Source organism: Somniosus microcephalus, unplaced genomic scaffold (genome assembly GCF_052327205.1).
Source record: "Somniosus microcephalus isolate GS21.2 unplaced genomic scaffold, FLI_Smic_1.0 unresolved_chr8, whole genome shotgun sequence".
Taxonomy (NCBI): domain Eukaryota; kingdom Metazoa; phylum Chordata; class Chondrichthyes; order Squaliformes; family Somniosidae; genus Somniosus; species Somniosus microcephalus.
In genome coordinates this window covers 38538899-38558551 of record NW_028225186.1, presented here as the reverse complement: position 1 = coordinate 38558551, position 19653 = coordinate 38538899, and the positions used below count along the sequence as shown (strand labels likewise).

Below are 19653 nucleotides of genomic sequence, written 5' to 3'. Positions count from 1 at the left end.
AATTCAATTCGTGGAAGTGAGAGGTAATGCATTAGGAGAGGCCAAACAGGACAAAGGAATACACAATAAATGGTAGGATATTGAGAAGCGTAAAAGAACAGAGCGACATTGGAGAGCATGTCCACAGGTTCTTGAAGGTAGCAGAACAGGTAGATAAGGTGTTTAAGAAGGCAATAGCAAAAGACTGCGGATGCTGGAATCTGAAAAAAAAACAAAAAGAGCTGGCAATATTCAGCAGGTCATTATTTCAGATTGCCTGCTGAATATTTCCAGCATTTTCTGTTCTTATTTCAGATGAGCTGCTGAATATTTCCAGCAGTTTCTGTTTTATTATTGGTTAAAAAGTCTAAGGGAATATTTTCCTTTATTAGGCGGCAGGTGGTTAAGAAGGCAAATGGTATCTTGGCCTTCATAGCGAGAGGGTTTGAGCACAGGAACAGGGATGTCTTGCTGCAGTTGTACAGGGCCTTGGTGAGACCACATCTTGAGTATTATGTACAGTTTTGGTCGCCTTTTCTGAGGAAGGATGCTTTGCCATGGAAGGACTTCTGCAAAGACTCACCAGGCAGATAGCTGGGATGGCAGGAATGATGTATGAGGGGAGATTGTGTCGATTGGGCTTATAATCACTGGAGTTTAAAAGAATGACAGGGGATCTAATTGAAACGTATAAAATTCTGACAGGACTGGACTGACTAGATGCAGGATCGATGTTCCCGATGGTCGGTGAATCCAGAACCAGGGGTCACAGACTAAGGATAAGGGGTAAGCCATTTAGGACAGAGATGAGGACGAATTTCTTCATCCAGTGAGTGGTGAACCTATGGAATTCTCTACCACAGAAGGCAGCAGAGGCCAATACATTAAATATATTCAAGAAGGAGTTGGATATATTTCTTAAGGCTAAAGGGATCAACGGTTATGTGAAAAATCAGGAACCGGATACTGAATTTGGATGATCAGCCATGATCGCATTGAATGGTGGAGCAGTCTCGTGGGGCCGAACGGCCTACTCCTGCTCCTATCTTCTATGTTTCTATGTTTCTATTAGCCAAGGCATAGAATTCAAGAACAGGGAGGTTATGCTTGAACAGTATAAATCACTAGTTAGGCCGCAGCTAGAGTACTGAAGACAGTTTTGGTCACCACAGTACAGGAAAGATGTGATTGCACTAGAGAGGGTACAGAGGAGATTTACTAGGATGTTGACAGGACTGGAAAATATTAGCTATAAGTAAAGATTGGATAGGGTTGGGTTGTTATCTTTGGAGCAGAGGAGGTGGAGGGGAGACATAATTGAGGTGCATAAAATTCTGAGGGGCCAAGATAGAGTGGATAGGAAGGACCTATTTCCCTTAGCAGATATGTCAATGATCAGGGGCGTAGATTTAAAGTAACTGGTAAAATGGTGAAAGAGGAGTTGACAACAACCATTTTCACACAGAGAGTGGAGGGAATCTGGAAGTCACTACCGATCACATTAATAGAAAGCACTATGGATATGTACTTGAAGTGCTGCAACCTACAGGGCTACAGACCCAGAGCTGGAAAGTGGGATTCGGCAAAATATCTCTTATTCGTCTGGCAAAGACACGATGGGCCGAAAGGCCTCCTTCTCTGGCGTAAATTTCTGTATTTCTGTGATCTCTGCCCTTAATCTTCAATATTCCAGGGAATACAAGCCTAGATTATGTGATCTCTGCTCATAGCCTAACCCTTGGAGCCCTGGTAACACGCTCGTGAATCTGCACCACGCTCCCTCCAAGGTCAATATATCCTTTCTAAGGTGCAGTGCGCAGAACTGTACACAGTGGCCTAATCAGGCCTCTGTACAGCTGTCACACAACTTCCTTCCATTTACATTGTGCAGGGCAGTTGTCTAATAGTTTGCACAGGTCATTTCACTGTTGAAAGGTTACATTTGTGCAACTGCGATGGCCGAGTGGTTAAGGCGTTGGACTTGCAACCCAATCCCAGCGCAGGTTCAAACTCTGCTTGCAGCGATTCTACTGCAATTTCTTTACTTTATTTCATTAGTTCACTGTGGAGATCACTGGCCCCGAAACTGATCAGAATTCTCTCCACTGCACGTTATTACACTGATTAACCCAAAGCTGTTGTTCCAATTGGAAACACTAATTTGTCATCAATTAGAAGTTGTGGATTTGTTTGAAACTGTTGGCAAAGATCAGTGAGGAATTTACACATAAGACAGCATGTAAAAATTCCATTTAATAAAGAACCCTGCAATGCTTGGAAGGAAAAGTGTGGAAACGCGGTTTGGTTTTCTGAAGTTGAACATGAATTAAAAAGTGTGTAAAACGACCACGGCAGGACTCGAACCTGCAATCTTCTGATGGCTTCAGAATTTACACCGAAGTCAGACGCCTTATCCATTAGGCCACGCGGCCACACAAAGAAAAGCTGAACAAATCCTAATAATGAGTGATGAAACTCCGTCACTGTGTTCATTTCAATAACAACAGAGAATGCTGGAAACACTCAACAGGTCAGGCAGCATCGAGTGAGGGAGAAACAGAGTTAACCTTTCAGGTCGAACCCTTCATCAGAACTGGAAAAGATTAGGGAAGAGGGATTTTTAAGCAGGGGTGGGTGGAGGCGAGGTAAGAATAAACGGAATGTCTGTGATAGAATGGAAGGCAGGAGAGATTGACTTACAAAAGGGATGATGGTGCAAGGCAAAAGCAGAGGTAATAGGACACGTTAACGATCAAAAGATGGCTCAATATGAGGTGTGAATGATTATGGCAGAAACATTAACAAATGTCATGTGAGGAAACATGGGAACAAATTAAAAAAATAAAAGAAATACAGGGGCCAATTTATAGCCTGAAATTGTTGAACTCGGTGTTAAGTCCAGAAGGCTGTAAAGTGCCTAATAGAAAGATGAGGTGCTGTTCCTCGAGCTTACGTAGAGCTTCATTGGAACAGTGCAACAGGCCAAGGAAGGAGAGATCAGAGAGGGAGTGGAGCAGATAATTATAGTGACAGGTGACCGGAAGCTCGGGGTCACACTTGCCAACTGTTCTGCAAAGCGGGCACCCAATCTGCATTTGGTGTCACAATGTAGATTCAGCGAATACAGTAACTAAATTGTAAGAAGTACAAGTAATCGCTGATTCACCTGGAAGGAGTGTTTGGTGCCCTGGGCGATGGGAAGGAAGGAGTTAAAAGGGCAGGTGTTGCATCTCCTGCACTTGCATGGGATGGTGCCGGGCAAAGGAGAAGGGGTGTTGGGGTGATAGAGGAGTGGACCAGGCTGCCATGGAGAGAGCGGTCCCTTCGAAATGCTGAAAGGGAGGAGGGGAAGATGTGTTTGATGCTGGAGGTGGTGGAAATGGCGCAGGATGATCCGTTGAATGTGGAGGCAGGTGAGGACAAGGGAGGAACCCTATCATGTTTCTGGGAGTGAGCGGAAGGGATGAGAGCAGTAGTGCGGGAAATGGAACAGACACGGTCGAGTGTCATGTCGACCATGGTAGAGGGGGATCCTCAGTTGAGGAAAATGGAAGACATACCGGAAGCACTGGTATGGAAGGTGGCATCATCAGAACAGATGCAACGGAGACAGAGAAACTGGGAGAATGGAATAGAATGGAATGGATAAATCCCCAGGGGTCTTGACAGGGTAGATGCTGAGAGGGTGTTTTCCCTCATGGGGGAATCTAGAATCAGGTGGCATAGTTTCAGAATAAGGGTTTGTCCATTTAAGACGCAGATGAGGAGGAATTTCTTCTCTCAGAGGGTTGTGAATCTTTGGAATTATCTACCCCAGAGAGCTGTGGAGCCTGAATCATTGATTATATTCATGGCTGAGATAGACAGATTGTTGAACTATCAGAGCGTCAAGGGTTAAGGGGGAACAGGCAGAAAAGTGGAGTTAAGGCCAAGAGCAGATCAGCCATGACCTTATTGAATGGTGGAGCAGGTGCGAGGGGCTGAATGGCCTACTCCTGCTCCTATTTCTTATGTTCTTATGTTCTTATAAGGGCAGCAGGTGCATGGGAAAACCATCACCTCCAAGTTCCCCTGCAAGTTACACACCATCCCGACGTGAAAATATATCACCATAACTTCATCGTCGCTAGGTCAAAATCCTGGAAATCCCTCCCTAACAGTACTATTGGAGTACCTTCACCTCATTGACTGCAGCGGGCCAAGAGGGCTTCTCACTACCACCTTCTCAAGGGCAATTAGGGATGGGCAATTAATGCTGGCCTTGCCAGCGATGCCCAAGTCCTAGGAACAAATTAAATTAAATTAAAATTGTCACGACTGGATGTGGAAGGATTGCAGAGCTTTGATCTGATCCGTTGGTTGTTGGGTCGCTTAGCTCTGTCTACACATGCGGTTTCCATAGTTTAGCATGTGTGTAGTCCTGAGTTGTAGCTTCATGAGGTTGGCACCTCATTTTAGGTACGCCTGGTGCTGCTCCTGAAATGCTCTTTTACACTCCTCATTGAACCAGGGCTGGTCCCCTGTCTTGATGCTAATGGTAGTGTGAGGAATACACCGGTCCATCAGGTTACAGATTGTGGTGGAATAGAATTCCAAAACTGAGGCCCCCTCTGCCCTCTCAGGTGGGCATAACAGATCCCATGTCACAATTGTAAGAAGAGCAGGGGGTGGTGAGGTTTACCCCGGTGTCCTGTCGCCAATATTTATCCTCAAATCACCATCACTAAAACAGGTTATCCTCGATTATCACATTGTGGGAGCTTGCTGTGCACAAATTGCCTGCTGCTCTTTTTCTTACATTACAACAGTGACTACAACTACATTGCCTGTAAAGCGCTTTGAGACGTCCTCAGGTGAAAGGCGCTGTAGAAATCAGAGTCTTTCTTTTACAGACTTCGAAGTCACAGAATCACAGGAACCCCACAGTGCAGATAGAGGCCATTTCGGCCCATCGAGCCTGCACCGACACATATCCCACCCGATCCCCGTAACCCCTACACCAACACATATCCCACCCTATCCCCGTAACCCCACATATTTAATCCCCCTAACACTAAGGGTCAATTTATCATAGCCAATCAACCTAACCCGCACATCTTTGGAATGTGGGAGGAAACCGGAGCACTGACAACTGACAAAAACCAAAAATCAACATAAATTGAATTTAACAGCAAAAGGAGTTAAGGCAGGTCGGTTAGTTCAGTAGGTTAGAGCGTAGAGCTAATAACGCCAAGGTCGTGGGTTCGATCCCCATATGGGCCATTTACTTTTTGATGGTGTGGGTAGTTTCTTAATTTTGCTATTTGCTGAAAAGATTGGAGCTGTCATACTTTGAAGCAAAGCTACAAAACCTTAGTTCTGCAGAGAGCTCAAGGAACTGGAAGGTTGACCCTGTGTCTATCTGTCCACAGATGGCGCTGATCTGCAAATTACTACTACTGATCGCGTGGCCTAATGGATAAGGCGTCAGACTTTGGTTTTAATTTCTGAGGTTATCAGGATATTGCAGGTTCGAGTCCTGCCACGGTCTTTTTACACACTTTTTAATTCGTGTTCAGTTTTACAAAACCAAACCGTGTTCCCACTTAGTTGCTGAAGGTGATTCCATAACAAACACTGCAGGGCTCTTTATAATTAGTATTTTTGATGCTGCTTTGTGTGTGTATTGCTCACTAGTTCCCAACAAATCCACAATATCTAATTGATGCCGATAAATTATTAGTGTTTCAATTGGAACTTTGGGTTAATCAGTGTAATAAAGTGCAGTGGAGGGAATTCTGATCAATTTCGGGGCCAGTGATCGCCACAGGGAGCCGATGAAATAAAACATTTGCATCAAAGTCGCTGCGAGCAGGGTTCGAACCTGCGCGGGAAAACCCCATTGGATTTCGAGTCCAACGCCTTTACCACTCGGCCATCGCAACTGCACATTAACAGTAAGAAAATGCTTCCTACTGTGAGTGAGTCAGGAACTAGCTCAGAGAAGACAGATCATAAATGCTCACCGATAAATCCAGCAGGGAATTCGGGATTAACTTCTTTGGCCAAAGAGTGCTGAGAATGCAGTAGTTGAGGTGAATACTACTAGATGCATTTAAGAGGAAGGGAGAAAGGAATAGAAGGATATGCTGATAGGATTTTTAAAATTCGTTTATGGATTGTGGGTGCGCTGGCAAGGCCAGCATTAAATGCCCATCCCTAATTGCCCCTTGAGAAGGTGGTGATGAGCCGCCTTCTTGAACCGCTGCAGTCCGTGTGGTGAAGGTACTCCCACAGTGCTGTTAGGGAGGGAGTTCCAGGATTTTGACCCAGCGACGATGAAGGATCGGCAACATACTTCTAAGTCAGAATGGTGTGTGACTTGGAGGGGAACTTGGAGGTGGAGGTGTTCCCATGCGCCTGCTGCGCTTGTCCTTCTAGGTGGAAGAGGTTGCGTGTTTGGCAGGTGCTGCTGAAGAAGCCTTGGTGAGTTGCTGCAGTGCATCTTGTAGATGGTACGCACTGCAGCCACGGTGCGCCGGTGGTGGAGGGAGTGAATGTTTAAGGTGGTGGAAGGGGTGCCAATCAAGCGGGCTGCATTGTCCTGGAAGGTGTCGAACTTCTTGAGTGTTGTTGGAGCTGCACTCATCCAGGCAAGTGGAGAGTATTCCATCACACTCCTTACTTGTGCCTTGTAGATGGTAGAAAGGCTTTGGGAGTCAGGAGGTGAGACACCCGACGCAGAATGCCTAGCCTCTGACCTTCTCTTGTTGTCACAGTATTTATGTTCAATGGTAACCCCCAGGATGTTGGTGGTCAGCTCCTTTGTTCATGTTGGACCAAGGTTTTAATGAAGTCGGGAGCCGAGTGCTCTTGGCAGAACCCAAACCGGGCATCAATGAGCAGGTTATTGGTCAGTAAGTGCCACTTTACAGCACTGTGGATGATACGTTCCATTACTTTGCTGATGATTGAGAGTAGAGAGTAGACTGATGGGGCGGTAATTGGCTGGATTGGATTTGTCCTGCTTTTTGTGGACAGGACATACCTGGGCAGTCTTCCACATTGTTGGATAGATGCCAGTGTTGTAGCTGTATTGGAACAGCTTGGCTGGAGCACAAGTCTTCAGAATAATAGCCGGGGTGTTGTCGGGGCCCAGAGCCATTGCTGTATCCAGTGTGCTCAGCCTTTTCTTGATATCACGTGGAGTGAATCGAATTGGATGAAGACTGGCTTCTGTGATGGTGGGGACCTCAGGAGGAGGCTGATATGGATCAGGCCAGGTGGTCCGTCCAGTTTCATTTTTATTATTTTGTTTCATAGCGGTTTGTTACAACTGAGTGGCTTGCTAGGCCATGTCAGAGGGCAGTTAAGAATCAACCACATTGCTATGGGACTGGAGTCACACAAAGGCCAGACCGGTTAAGGACATTAGTGAACCAGATGGGTTTTTACGACAATCCGATAGTTTCATGGTTACCATTATTGATTCTAGTTTTATTTGGGGGGTGAGGAGAAATAGAGAAGGATGAGCCTCGTGTGGAGACCAGTTCGTGCAAATGGACTGTTTCTGTGGGGCAGACTCTATAATATTATGTAACACCCGTTTTAATCAGACACAGAATGATCTGGGACTGACAGCACATCCCTTTTAAACAGATACAGAATGACCAGGGACTTACAGCACATGCCTTTTAAACAGACACAGAATGATCCGGGACTAACAGCACATCCCTTTTAAACAGACACAGAATGATCCGGGACTGACAGCACATCCCATTTAAGCAGACTCAGAATGACCCGGGACTGACAGCACATCCCTTTTAAACAGACACAGAGTGATCCTGGACTGACAGTACATCCCTTTTGAACAGACACAGAATAATCCGGGACTGACAGCACATCCCTTTTAAACAGACATAGAATAACCGGGACTGAAAGCATGTCCCTTTTAAACAGACACAGAATGACCCGGGACTGACAGAACATCCCTTTTAAACAGACACAGAATAATCCGGGACTGACAGCATGTCCCTTTTAAACAGACACAGAATAAACCGGGACTGACAGCATGTCCCTTTTAAACAGACACAGAATGATCCGGGACTGACAGCATGTCCCTTTTAAACAGACACAGAATAAACCGGGACTGACAGCATGTCCCTTTTAAACAGACACAGAATGATCCGGGACTGACAGCATGTCCCTATTAAACAGACACAGAATGATCCGGGACTGAAAGTAGACCCCTTTTAAACAGACATGGAATGCTGCCTGACCTGCAGAGTGTTTCCAGCATTTCATCTGTTTATATTTCAGATTTCCAGCATCAACACTATTTTGCTTTTGTAATAGAAGTTTATGTAATTGGCTCTGTGGCGCAATGGATAGCGCATTGGACTTCTAGTTGTATGACAGATTAAGGCCGTTCAAAGGTTGTGGGTTCGAGTCCCACCAGAGTCGGATTTTGGGCGAGGGTTCGATGGTTCCTCCACTGACAGTACGTTTTGCAGTAAATCGGTAATTCAGAGAAGGGAAACGACCGCCCCGACACTTTCCCTCTGAGTATTCTCAACCCCTGAGTCAGTTGCACAGGAGCAGGAGGAGGCCATTCAGTCCCATGGCCGTTTTACATAGGAACAGGAGGAAACCATTCAGTCCCATGACCCTTTTACACTAGAACAGGAGGAGGCCATTCAGCCCCTTTAGCCTGTTATACAGGAACAGGAGGAGACCATTCAGCCCCTCGAGCCTGTTACACAGGGACAAGAGGAGGCCTTTTACGCCTCGAGCCTGTTGCATTGGACAGGAGGAAGGCTTTCAGCGATACAAGATCTGTACAAGAACAGTAGAACTCCATTCAGCCCCTCGAACCTGTTACATAGGATGAAGAGGAGGCAAATCAGACCTATGATCCAGTTATAAAGGAACAGGAGAAGGCAATTCAGACCAACGAGTCTGTTTCACAGGAACAGCAGGAGGCCATTCAGCCCCTCAAACCTGCCACACATGAACAGGAGGAGGACATTCAGTCCCTCAAGCCTGCTACACTGGAACAGGAGGAGGCAATTCAGACACACGAGTCTGTTATACGGGAACAGGAGGAGGCCATTCAGCCCCTCAAGCCTGCTATACATGAACAGGAGGAGGCCATTCAGCCCCTCGAGCCTGTTATACATGCACAGGAGGATGCCATTCAGCCCCTCGAGCCTGTTACACAGTAACAGGAGGAGGCCATTCAGCCACTCAAGCCTGTTACACAGGAACAAGAGGAGACAATTCAGACACACGAGCCTGTTATACAGGAACAGGAGGAGGCTATTCAGCCTCTCGAGCGTGTTATACAGGAAAAGGAGGAAGCCATTCAGCCCCTCAAGCCTGTTAGACAGGAACAGGAGGAGGCCATTCAGCCCCTCGAGCCGGTTACACAGGAAGAGGAGGAGGCCATTCAGCCCCTCAAGCCCGTTATACATGAACAGGAGGAGGCCATTCAGCCCTTCAAGCCTGTTTTACATGCACAGGAGGATGCCATTCAGCCCCTTGAGCCTGTTACACAGGAACAGGAGGAGGCCATTCAGCCCCTTGAGTCTGTTATACAGGAACAGGAGGAGGCCATTCAGCCCTTCGAGTCTGTTATAAAGGAACAGGAGGAGGCCAATCAGCTCCTCGGGTATGTTACACATAAACAGGAGGAGGCCATTCAGCCCCTCCAGCCTGTTACGCAGGAACAGGAGGAGGCTATTCAGCCTGTTATGCAGGAAAAGGAGGAAGCCATTCAACCCCTCAAGCCTGTTACACAGGAACATCATGGGCAAGGAAACCTCCTGCTGATTACCACCTACCACCCTCCCTCAGCTGATGAATCAGTGCTCCTCCATGTTGAACACCACTTGGAAGAAGCACTGAAGGCAGCAAGGGCACAGAATGTACTCTGGGTGGGGACCTCAATGCCCATCACCAAGAGTGGCTCGGTAGCAGCACTACTGACCGAGCTGGTCGAGTCCTGAAGGACATGGCTGCCAGAATGGGCCTGCGGCAGGTGGTGAGGGAACCAACACGAGTGGAAAACCTTCTTGACCTCCTCCTGACCAATCTACCTGTCACAGATGCAAAAAGTTCAAAAAGTATTCATTGGCTGTAAAGCACTTTAGGTTGTCCTGAGGTCGTGAAAGGCCTGTAGAAATGCAAGTCTTTCTTTTACAACCTTCCAAGACAAAGTGACTTAGCTGGCAAAGACCAGAAACAGGGATGGTTCTATAGGTGAGATTTACAGATGGGCCGGTTAGCTCAGTTGGTTAGTGCGTGGTGCTAATAATGCCAAGATTGCGGGTTCGATCACCGTACGGGCTATTTATTTTTCGAGGGAAGGTTAGTTTCTTAATTTTGTAATATTTGAGCAGTTTAAAAGTTTAAAAAGTTTGGAAGGAAACTCATACGAGACCTACAAATCTGCAAAATCTTAGTTCTACCGAGAGTTCATGGACCTGAAAGGTTAACCCTGTGTTTTTCTGTGCACAGATGTTCCCTGACCTGTGGAGTGTTTCCAACATTTAATGAACAATTTCAGATCCAGCATCTGCTGCATTTCGCTTTTTATTTTAGCGCAGTGTCCTCGCTTCTATTAACAAAAGTCAAAAATAAATTGTAGCTAACGGAAAATGAAACTAGCTGTCACTATGAGCATTGGTGGTTCAGGGGTAGCATTCTCGCTTGCCACACGGGAGACCCGGGTTCGATTCCCGGCCAATGCAGGTTAACATTTTTAACAATTTATTTCAGAGCAAACACATCACATGAAACATGAATAATAAATTAGATGTTCCTGTGTAACTGGATCAAGGGAATGAATGGCCTCCACCTGTTCCTGTGTAACAGGCTTGATGGGCTGAATGTCCTCCTGCTACATTGTAACAGGCTCGAGGGGCTGAATGGCCTCCTCCTGTTCCTGTGCAACATGCTCGAGGGGCTGAATGGCCTCCTCCTGTTCCTGTGTAACAGGTTCGAGGGGCTGAATGGCCTCCTGCTGTTCCGGTTTGACAGGCTCGAGGGGCTGAATGGCCTCCTCCAGTTCCGGTTTGACAGGCTCGAGCGGCTGAATGGCCTCCTCCTGTTCCTGTATGACAGGCTCGAGGGGCTGAATGGCCTCCTCCTGTTCCTGTTTGACAGGCTCAAGGGGCTGAATGGCCTCCTCCTGTTCCTGTTTGACAGGCTCAAGGTGCTGAATGGCCTCCTCCTGTTCCTGTTTGACAGGCTCAAGGGGCTGAATGGCCTCCTCCTGTTCCTGTGTAACAGGCTCGAGGGACTGAATGACCTCCTCCTGTTCCTGTTCGACAGGCTCAAGGGGCTGAATGGTCTCCTCCTGTCTCGGTTTGACAGGCTCGAGGGGCTGAATGGCCTCCTCCTGTTCCTGTGTAACAGGCTCGAGGGACTGAATGGCCTCCTCCTGTTCCTGTTCGACAGGCTCAAGGGGCTGAATGGTCTCCTCCTGTCCCGGTTTGACAGGCTCGAGGGACTGAATGGCCTCCTCCTGTTCCGGTTTGACAGGCTCGAGGGGCTGAATGGACTCCTCCTGTTCCGTTTTGACAGGCTCGAGGGGCTGAATGGCCTCCGCCAGTTCCGGTTTGACAGGCTGAAGGGACTGAATGGCCTCCTCCTGTTCCACTTTGACAGGCTCGAGGGGCTGAATGGGCTCCTCCTGTTCTGGTTTGACAGGCTCGAGGGGCTGAATGGCCTGCTCCTGTTCCTGTGCAACATGCTCGAGGGGCTGAATGGCCTCCTCCTGTTCCTGTGTAACAGGCTCGAGGGGCTGAATGGCCTCCTCCTGTGTAACAGGCTCGAGGGGCTGAATGGCCTCCTGTTCCAGTGTAACGGGCTCAAGGGGCTGAATGGCCTCCTTATGTTCCTGTTTGACAGGCTGGAGTGGCTGAATGGCCTCCTCCTGTTCCTGTTTGACAGGCTCGAGGGGCTGAATGGCCTCCTCCTGTTCCTGTTCGACAGGCTCGAGGGGCTGAATGGCCTCCTCATGTTCCAGTTTGACAGGCTCGAGGGGCTGAATGGCCTCCTCCAGTTCCGGTTTGACAGGCTCGAGCGGCTGAATGGCCTCCTCCTGTTCCTGTTCGACAGGCTCGAGGGGCTGAATGGCCTCCTCCTGTTCCGCTTTGACAGGCTCGAGGGGCTGAATGGCCTCCTCCAGTTCCGGTTTGACAGGTTCGAGTGGCTGAATGGCCTCCTCCTGTTCCTGTTTGATAGGCTCGAGTGGCTGAATGGGCTCATCCTGTTCCGGTTTGACAGGCTCAAGGGGCTGAATGGCCTCCTCCTGTTCCTGTTTGACAGGCTCAAGGGGCTGAATGGCCTCCTCCTGTTCCTGTGTAACAGGCTCGAGGGACTGAATGGCCTCCTCCTGTTCCTGTTTGACATGCTCAAGGGGCTGAATGGTCTCCTCCTGTCCCGGTTTGACAGGCTCGAGGGGCTGAATGGCCTCCTCCTGTTCCTGTGTAACAGGCTCGAGGGACTGAATGGCCTCCTCCTGTTCCTTTTCGGCAGGCTCAAGGGGCTGAATGGACTCCTCCTGTTCCGGTTTGACAGGCTCGAGGGGCTGAATGGCCTCCGCCTGTTCTGGTTTGACAGGCTCGAGGGGCTGAATGGCCTCCTCCTGTTCCTTTGAACCATGTTTCAGGCACTGAAGTGGCTGATGTTCCGATTGTGCCCTCTGCTGTCCCGGCGCAGAAAGAAACACAGTCCCAGTGTATAAAACCCCAAGTCCTTGTACTTTCTTTCTTTCTTTGAATCTTTCTTTCATTTCTTCCTTTTCTGTGCCATATGCTCCTTAATCTATCGTTGCTTAGTGATAGATGTGTTCATATTTGCCGGTTTCAACGTGTTCATTGCTTCTGCTGATTTGAATTGTGTCGAAAAAGTGAACTGAATTTCTCCACCTGTATGAAGCATCCTTGGGTTCGAAGCTGTTTTGGTTTCAATCAAACAAACGCACAGATTTCTCGAACTCACTGAGCCTTTCCTGGCCAGTATTTGTTTCTTGCTTCCTTGCATTTGGAAAGGCCCAGGTTTCATCCCCGGCCTGTGCAGAGGTAGCTGACCTGAGCCTGGGCAGCGGTTACAATTGGTGTCTGTGGCCCTGTGTTAGAGAGAGGGTGAATGAGCCTGGCTTCTTGTCCACTCGCCCTGCTGGCTGTGGGCAATGGCTGAGCAGAGGACCAGTTGTGATGGGTGTCAGCAGGAGGGGAGAGGTGGAGAAGGGAAGTTGTAAAGATAAAGAAAGGGACTCTCAGCTGTGACAGCTGCTGCTGCCCACAGTAGGCAGTTTGGACAGTGGGTTACCACAGCCCATGACACACACGAGCCAATCCAGCCGCCTCGTGGACTGCCTTCACTTACACTTCTCCTTTTTAAGATGAAACTGTCATTTTATTCATGTGACGTCTAAACCACATCCCCTCTGATTGTCATTTCAAAACCATTGCACTTACAGTCTCAGCTCAACATCGGCAAACACCAGCAGCAAGCAGGTGAGATTTACAATCTCTTAATGATCAATGATCTTTCACAGGAACGTGTCAAATCAGTGCTATGTTGTTAAAGTCAACACAGGATGTCAAGGTCTTAGAGAGGGTGCAGAGGAGATTTACGAGAATGGTACCAGGGATGAGGGAATTCAATGATGTGGAGAGACTGGAGAAGCTGGGATTGTTCTCCTTAGAGCAGAGAGGGTTAAGAGGAGATTTGATAGAGATTTTCAAACTTATGAATAGTTTTGATAGCGTAAATAAGAAGTAGGTGTTTCCACTGGCAGAAGGTTCGGTAACCAGAGGACGCAGATTTATGGTGATTGGCAAAAGAACCAGAGGTGACATGAGGAAACATTTTTTTTAAGCAGCAAGTTGTTGTGATCTGGAATGCGCTGCCTGAAAGGGCGGTGGAAGCAGATTCAATAGTAACTTTCAAAAGGCAGTTGAATAAATACTTGAAGGAAAAACATTACAGGGCTATGGGGAAAGGGCAGGTGAATGAAATTAATTGCAGAGCTCTTTCAAAGTGCCGGCACAGGGCTATGGGGAGAGAGTGGGGCACTGGGATTTTTTGGGATTGATACAGGTCTATGGGGTGTGAGTGGGGCATTGTGATTAGTTTGGGATTGATTCAGGGCTATGGGGTGAGAGCGGGGCAGTGGGATTAGTTTGTGATTGATGCAGGTCTATGGGGTGTGAGTGGGGCAGTGGGATTAGTTTGGGATTGATTCAGGGCTATGGGGTGAGAGCGGGGCAGTGGGATTAGTTTGTGATTGATACAGGTCTATGGGGTGTGAGCGGGGCAGTGGGATTAGTTTAGGATTGATTCAGGGCTATGGGGTGTGAGCGGACCAGTGGGATTAGTTTTTGATTGATACAGGTCTATGGGGTGTGAGCGGGGCAGTGGGATTAGTTTGGGATTGATTCAGGGCTATGGGGAGAGAGCGGGGCAGTGGGATTAGTTTGGGATTGATACAGGTCTATGGGGTGTGAGCGGGGCAGTGGGATTAGTTTGGGGATTGATACAGGGCTATGGGGAGATAGCGGGTCAGTGGGATTAGTTTGGGATTGTTACAGGGCTTTGGGGAGAAAGCGGGACAGTGGGATTAGTTTGGGATTGTTACAGGGCTTTGGGGAGAGAGTGGGGCAGTGGGATTAATTTGCGATTGATACAGGTCTATGGGGAGATAGTGGTTCAGTGGGTTTAGTTTAGTATTGCTGTGGCAAAGACACAGAATTAACACAGTGGGCCGAATGGTCTCCTCTGCTCTGTAAATATCTATTGTTGGAGACTCCTGGGCAGCTTGCAACACACCATTTGCTGCAGATTTCCTCTCCATATTCTTCTCTAAATGTTCACTGACGGTTCCCTCACAGCTACCCATGCTCCCTGTTTTTCGTGTGAGCAGCAAATGTCGATACGTCTGCCTCCTGTACCCAAGTCCAGATTGTTGAAATAGCAAGAAGGGCAACGGTCGCAGCAGTGATGCAGGGGGGCCAACTCTTTACATCGTCCAGTCAAAAAAACACCCAATAACTACCGCACTCTGCTTCTGTATTTTAACCAGCTTCCTGGTTTCTCGAACGGTTTCTAGTTGAGTATTAATTTTATCCCATATAAGGACATAGAAACATAGAAACATAGAAGATAGGAGCAGGAGTAGGCCATTCGGCCCCTCGAGCCTGCTCCGCCATTCAATGCGATCATGGCTGATCATCCAAATTCAGTACCCGGTCCCTGCTTTCTCCCCACACTCCTTGATCCCTTTAGCCTTAAGAAATATATCCAACTCCTTCTTGAATATATTTAATGAACTGGCCTCTACTGCCTTCTGTGGTAGAGAATTCCACAGGTTCACCACTCTCTGGGTGAAGAAATTCCTCCTCATCTCAGTCCTAAATGGCTTACCCCTTATCCTAAGACTGTGACCCCTGGTTCTGGACTCCCCGGCCATCGAGAACATCCTTCCTGCATCTGGTCTGTCCAGTCCTGTCAGACTTTTATAAGTTTCAATGAGATCCCCTCTCATTCTTCTAAACTCCAGCGAGTATAAGCCCAATCGACCCAATCTCTCCTCATACGTCATTCCTGCCATCCCGGGTATCAGCCTGGTGAATCTTCGCTGAACTCCTTCCATGGCAAGAACATCCTTCCTCAGATAAGGCGACCAAAACTGCACACAATACTCACGATGTGGCCTCACCAAGGCCCTGTACAACTGCAGCAAGACATCCTTGTTCCTGTACTCAAACCCTTTCGCTACGAAGGCCAACATACCATTTGCCTTCTTAACTGCCTGCTGCACCTGCATGCTTAACTTCAGCGACTGCTGTACAAGGACACCCAGGTCTCGTTGCACTTCCCCTTCTCCCAATCTATTGCTATTCAGATAATAATCTGCCTTCCTGTTTTTGACATCAAAGTGGATAACCTCGCATTTATCCGCGTTATATTGCATCTGCCATGCTTTTGCCCAATCACCCAACCTATCCAAATCATACTGGAGTTTCTCAGCATCCTCCTCACAGCACACATGCCCACCCAGCTTTCTGTCATCTGCAAACTTGGAGATATTACATCTGGCTCCCTTGTCTAGATCATTACTATATATTGTGAATAGCTGGGGTCCAAGGACCGTTCCCTGCTGTGCCCCACTAGTCACTGCCTGCCGCCCGGAAAAAGATCCATTTATTCCAACTCTTTGCTTTCTGTCTGCCAGCCAGTTCTCTATCCAAGTCAATAACTTGCCCCCAATCCCATGTGCCTTAACTTTACACGCTAATCTCTTATGCGGGGCCTTATCGAAAGCCTTTTGAAAGTCCAAATACACCACTTCCACTGGTTCTCCATTATCTATTTTAGCAGTAACATCCTCAAAAAATTCCAGTAGATTGTCAAGCACGATTTACCTTCTGTAAATCCATGTTGACTTTGTCCGATCCTGTCACTGTTTTCCAAGTGCTCTGCTATTACATCTTTTATAATGGACTCTAGCATTTCCCCACTACCGATGTCAGGTTTACCGGTCTGTAATTCCCATTTTTCTCTCTACCACCTGTTTTGAATAGTGTGGTAACATTAGCTACTCTCCAATCTATGGGTACTGTTCCAGATTCCATCGAATGTTGGAAGATGATCAGTAATGCATCTACTATTTCTAGGGCCACTTCCTGAAGTACCCTTGGATGTAGATTATCAGCCCCTGGGGAATTATTGGCCTTCAATCCCGTCAATTTCCCTAACAACATTTCCCTACAAGTACTGATTTCTTTCAGTTCCTCCCTTTCATCAGACCCTTTAAGAACATAAGAACATAAGAAATAGGTGCAGGAGTAGGCCAATCGGCCCCTCGAGCCTGCTCCACCATTCAATAAGATCCTAACCGCCAATCTACTATCACAGAACCATCTCCTGAATCTAACAGAATTAGACACACGAAATAGGAGCACGATCAGGCTACACGTCCCCTGGGCCCGCTCCGCTACCCACAGGGCCATGTCCGATCCGAACCTAGACTCATGTCCAAATTCCTGCCCGCTCCCCGTAACCCTTAATTCCATTTACTTCTAGGAAACAGTCTATTTTTGTTTCAAATTTATGTAATGATGTAGCTTCTACAGCTTTTTGGGGCAGCATATTCCATGGACCTACCACCCTCTGAGTGAAGTAGTTCCTCCTCATCTCAGTTTTGAAAGAGCAGCCCCTTATTCAAAGACTATGCCCCCTAGTTCTAATTTCACCCATCATCGGGAACATCCTCCCTGCATCCACCCGATCCAAACTTTTCACAATCTTATATGTTTCAATAAGATCGCCTCTCATTCTTCTGAACTCCAATGAGTAGAGTCCCAATCTACACATCTTCTCCTCATATATCCATCCCCTCATCCCCGGGATTAACCGAGTGATCCTTCTTTGTACTGACTCGAGCGCAAGTATGTCTTTTCTTAAGTATGGACACCAAAACTCTATGCAGGATTCCAGGTGCGGTCTCACCAATACCTTGTCCAACTGAAGCAATACCTCCCTATTTTTATATTCTATCCCTTTGGCAATGAAAGCCAACATTCCATTTGCCTTCTTAATCACTTGCTGCACCTGCATACTAACCTTCTGAGTTTCGTGCACCAGGACCCCCAGATCCCTTTGTACTTCAGTACTTTCCAGTTTCTTGCCATTAAGATAATAACTTGCTGTACGATTTTTCCTGCCAAAGTGCATAACCTCACACTTTCCAGTATTGTATTCCATCTGCCAAATCTCTGCCCACTTACTTAGCCTGTCTATGTCCCCTTGCAGGTTTTTTATGTCCTCCTCACTCACTACTTTCCCTCCCATCTTAGTATCACCTGCAAACTTTGATATATTACACTCGGTCCCCTCCTCCAAATCGTTAATATAGATTGTAAAGAGTTGGGGACCCAGCACTGACCCCTGCGGAACACCACTAGTTACTGATTGACAGTCTGAGAATGAACCATTTATCCAAACTCTCTGCCTTCTGTTAGATAGCCAATATCTATCCATGCCAGAATATTACCCCCAATCCCGTGATTTTTTTATCTTAAGCAATAATCTTTTGTGTGGCACCTTGTCAAATGCCTTTTGGAAGTCTAAATACACTACATCCACTGGTTGCCCTTTATCCACCCTAGATGTTACTTCCTCAAAGAGCTCCAGCAAATTTGTCAAACATGACTTCCCCTTCATAAAACCATGCTGACTTTGTCCTATTAAATTATGATTATCCAAATCTCCTGTTACTGTCTCCTTAATAATGGATTCCAAAATTATACCTACCTCAGATGTTAGGCTAACCGGTCTATAGTTTCCAGCCTTCTGTCTACTGCACTTTTTGAATAAGGGTGTTACATTAGCAGTTTTCCAGTCTGCCGGGACCTTTGCTGAGTCCAGTGAGTTTTGGAAATTATTACCAATGCATCCACAATCCCTACCGCCACTTCCCTCAAGACCCTAGGATGTAAGCCATCAGGTCCAGGTGAGTTATCCGCCTTGAGTCCCATTATTTTACCGAGTACCACTTCCTCAGTGATATTGATCGTGCTTAGCTCCTCCCCCCCTTTAGCCCCCTGTTTGTCCAGTGTTGGGATATTCTTAGTGTCCTCTACTGCAAAGACTGATACAAAGTATTCATTCAGTGTTTTTGCCATCTCCATATTTCCCACCATTATTTTTCCGGTCTCATCCTCTAAGTGAACAACATTTACTTTAGCCACCCTTTTTCTTTTTATATAACTATAAAAACTCTTACTATCTGTTTTTATATTTTTGCTAATTTACTTTCATAATCTATCTTCCCTTTCTTAATCAATCTTTTTGTTATTTTTTGCTGTCTTTTAAAGTTTTCCCAATCCTCTGTCCTCCCACTAGATTTGGCTACCTTATATGCCCTTGTTTATAGTCGAATACTATCCTTAATTTCTTTACTTAGCCATGGATGGCTGTCTTTTCTTTTACACCCTTTTCTTCTCAGTGGAATATACATTTTTTTGGAAGTTGTAAAATAACTCCTTAAATGGACACCACTGATCATGTATCGTCTTACCCTTTAATCTATTTTCCCAATCCACTCTACTCAATTCCGCTCTCATACCTTCATACTCTCCTTTATTCAAGCTTAGCACGCTTGTTTGAGATCCAACCTTCTCACCCTCTAATTGAATATGGAATTCAACCATGTTATGGTGACTCATTCCAAGGGGATCCTTTACAAGGACATTTTAAATTAATCCTGTCTCGTTACACAGGACCAGATCTAAGGTTGCTTGCCCCCTGGTCGGTTCAGTTACATACTGCTCAAGAAACCCATCCCTAATACACTCAATGAACTCATCCTCAAGGCAGCCCTACCCAATTTGATTTGTCCAATTAATATGACAGTTAAAATCCCCCACATTTATAGATGTTCCCTTACTACAAGCCTCAACTATTTCCTGATTGATACTCCGTCCAACAAAGTTGCAACTGTTTGGAGGCCTATAGACTATGCCCACTAGTGTTTATTTCCCCTTATTATTCCTTACCTCCATCCAAACTGTTTCATTATCCTGATCTTTTGACCCAATATCATTTCTCTGTATTAAAGTGATTCCTTCCTTTATTAACATAGCCACCCCACCTCCCCTTCCTTCCTGCCTGTCCTTCCTG

General features: G+C 46.8%; 4 non-coding genes across 4 annotated transcripts; 2 read left to right on the top strand and 2 right to left on the bottom strand.

Moving 5' to 3' along the window:
* Window positions 1-1928: 1928 nt before the first annotated feature.
* On the top strand, window positions 1929-2003 carry trnaa-ugc (transfer RNA alanine (anticodon UGC)). The gene has a single exon. It is a non-coding gene; the product is annotated as a tRNA-Ala (tRNA).
* A 319-nt stretch (window positions 2004-2322) lies between these two features.
* trnar-ucg (transfer RNA arginine (anticodon UCG)) lies at window positions 2323-2411 on the bottom strand. Its single transcript is given in 2 exon segments — window positions 2323-2358; window positions 2375-2411. It is a non-coding gene; the product is annotated as a tRNA-Arg (tRNA).
* A 3410-nt stretch (window positions 2412-5821) lies between these two features.
* trnas-cga (transfer RNA serine (anticodon CGA)) lies at window positions 5822-5903 on the bottom strand. Its single transcript has one exon. It is a non-coding gene; the product is annotated as a tRNA-Ser (tRNA).
* A 2424-nt stretch (window positions 5904-8327) lies between these two features.
* On the top strand, window positions 8328-8421 carry trnar-ucu (transfer RNA arginine (anticodon UCU)). The gene is made up of 2 exons: window positions 8328-8364; window positions 8386-8421. It is a non-coding gene; the product is annotated as a tRNA-Arg (tRNA).
* The last annotated feature ends 11232 nt before the right edge of the window (window positions 8422-19653 follow it).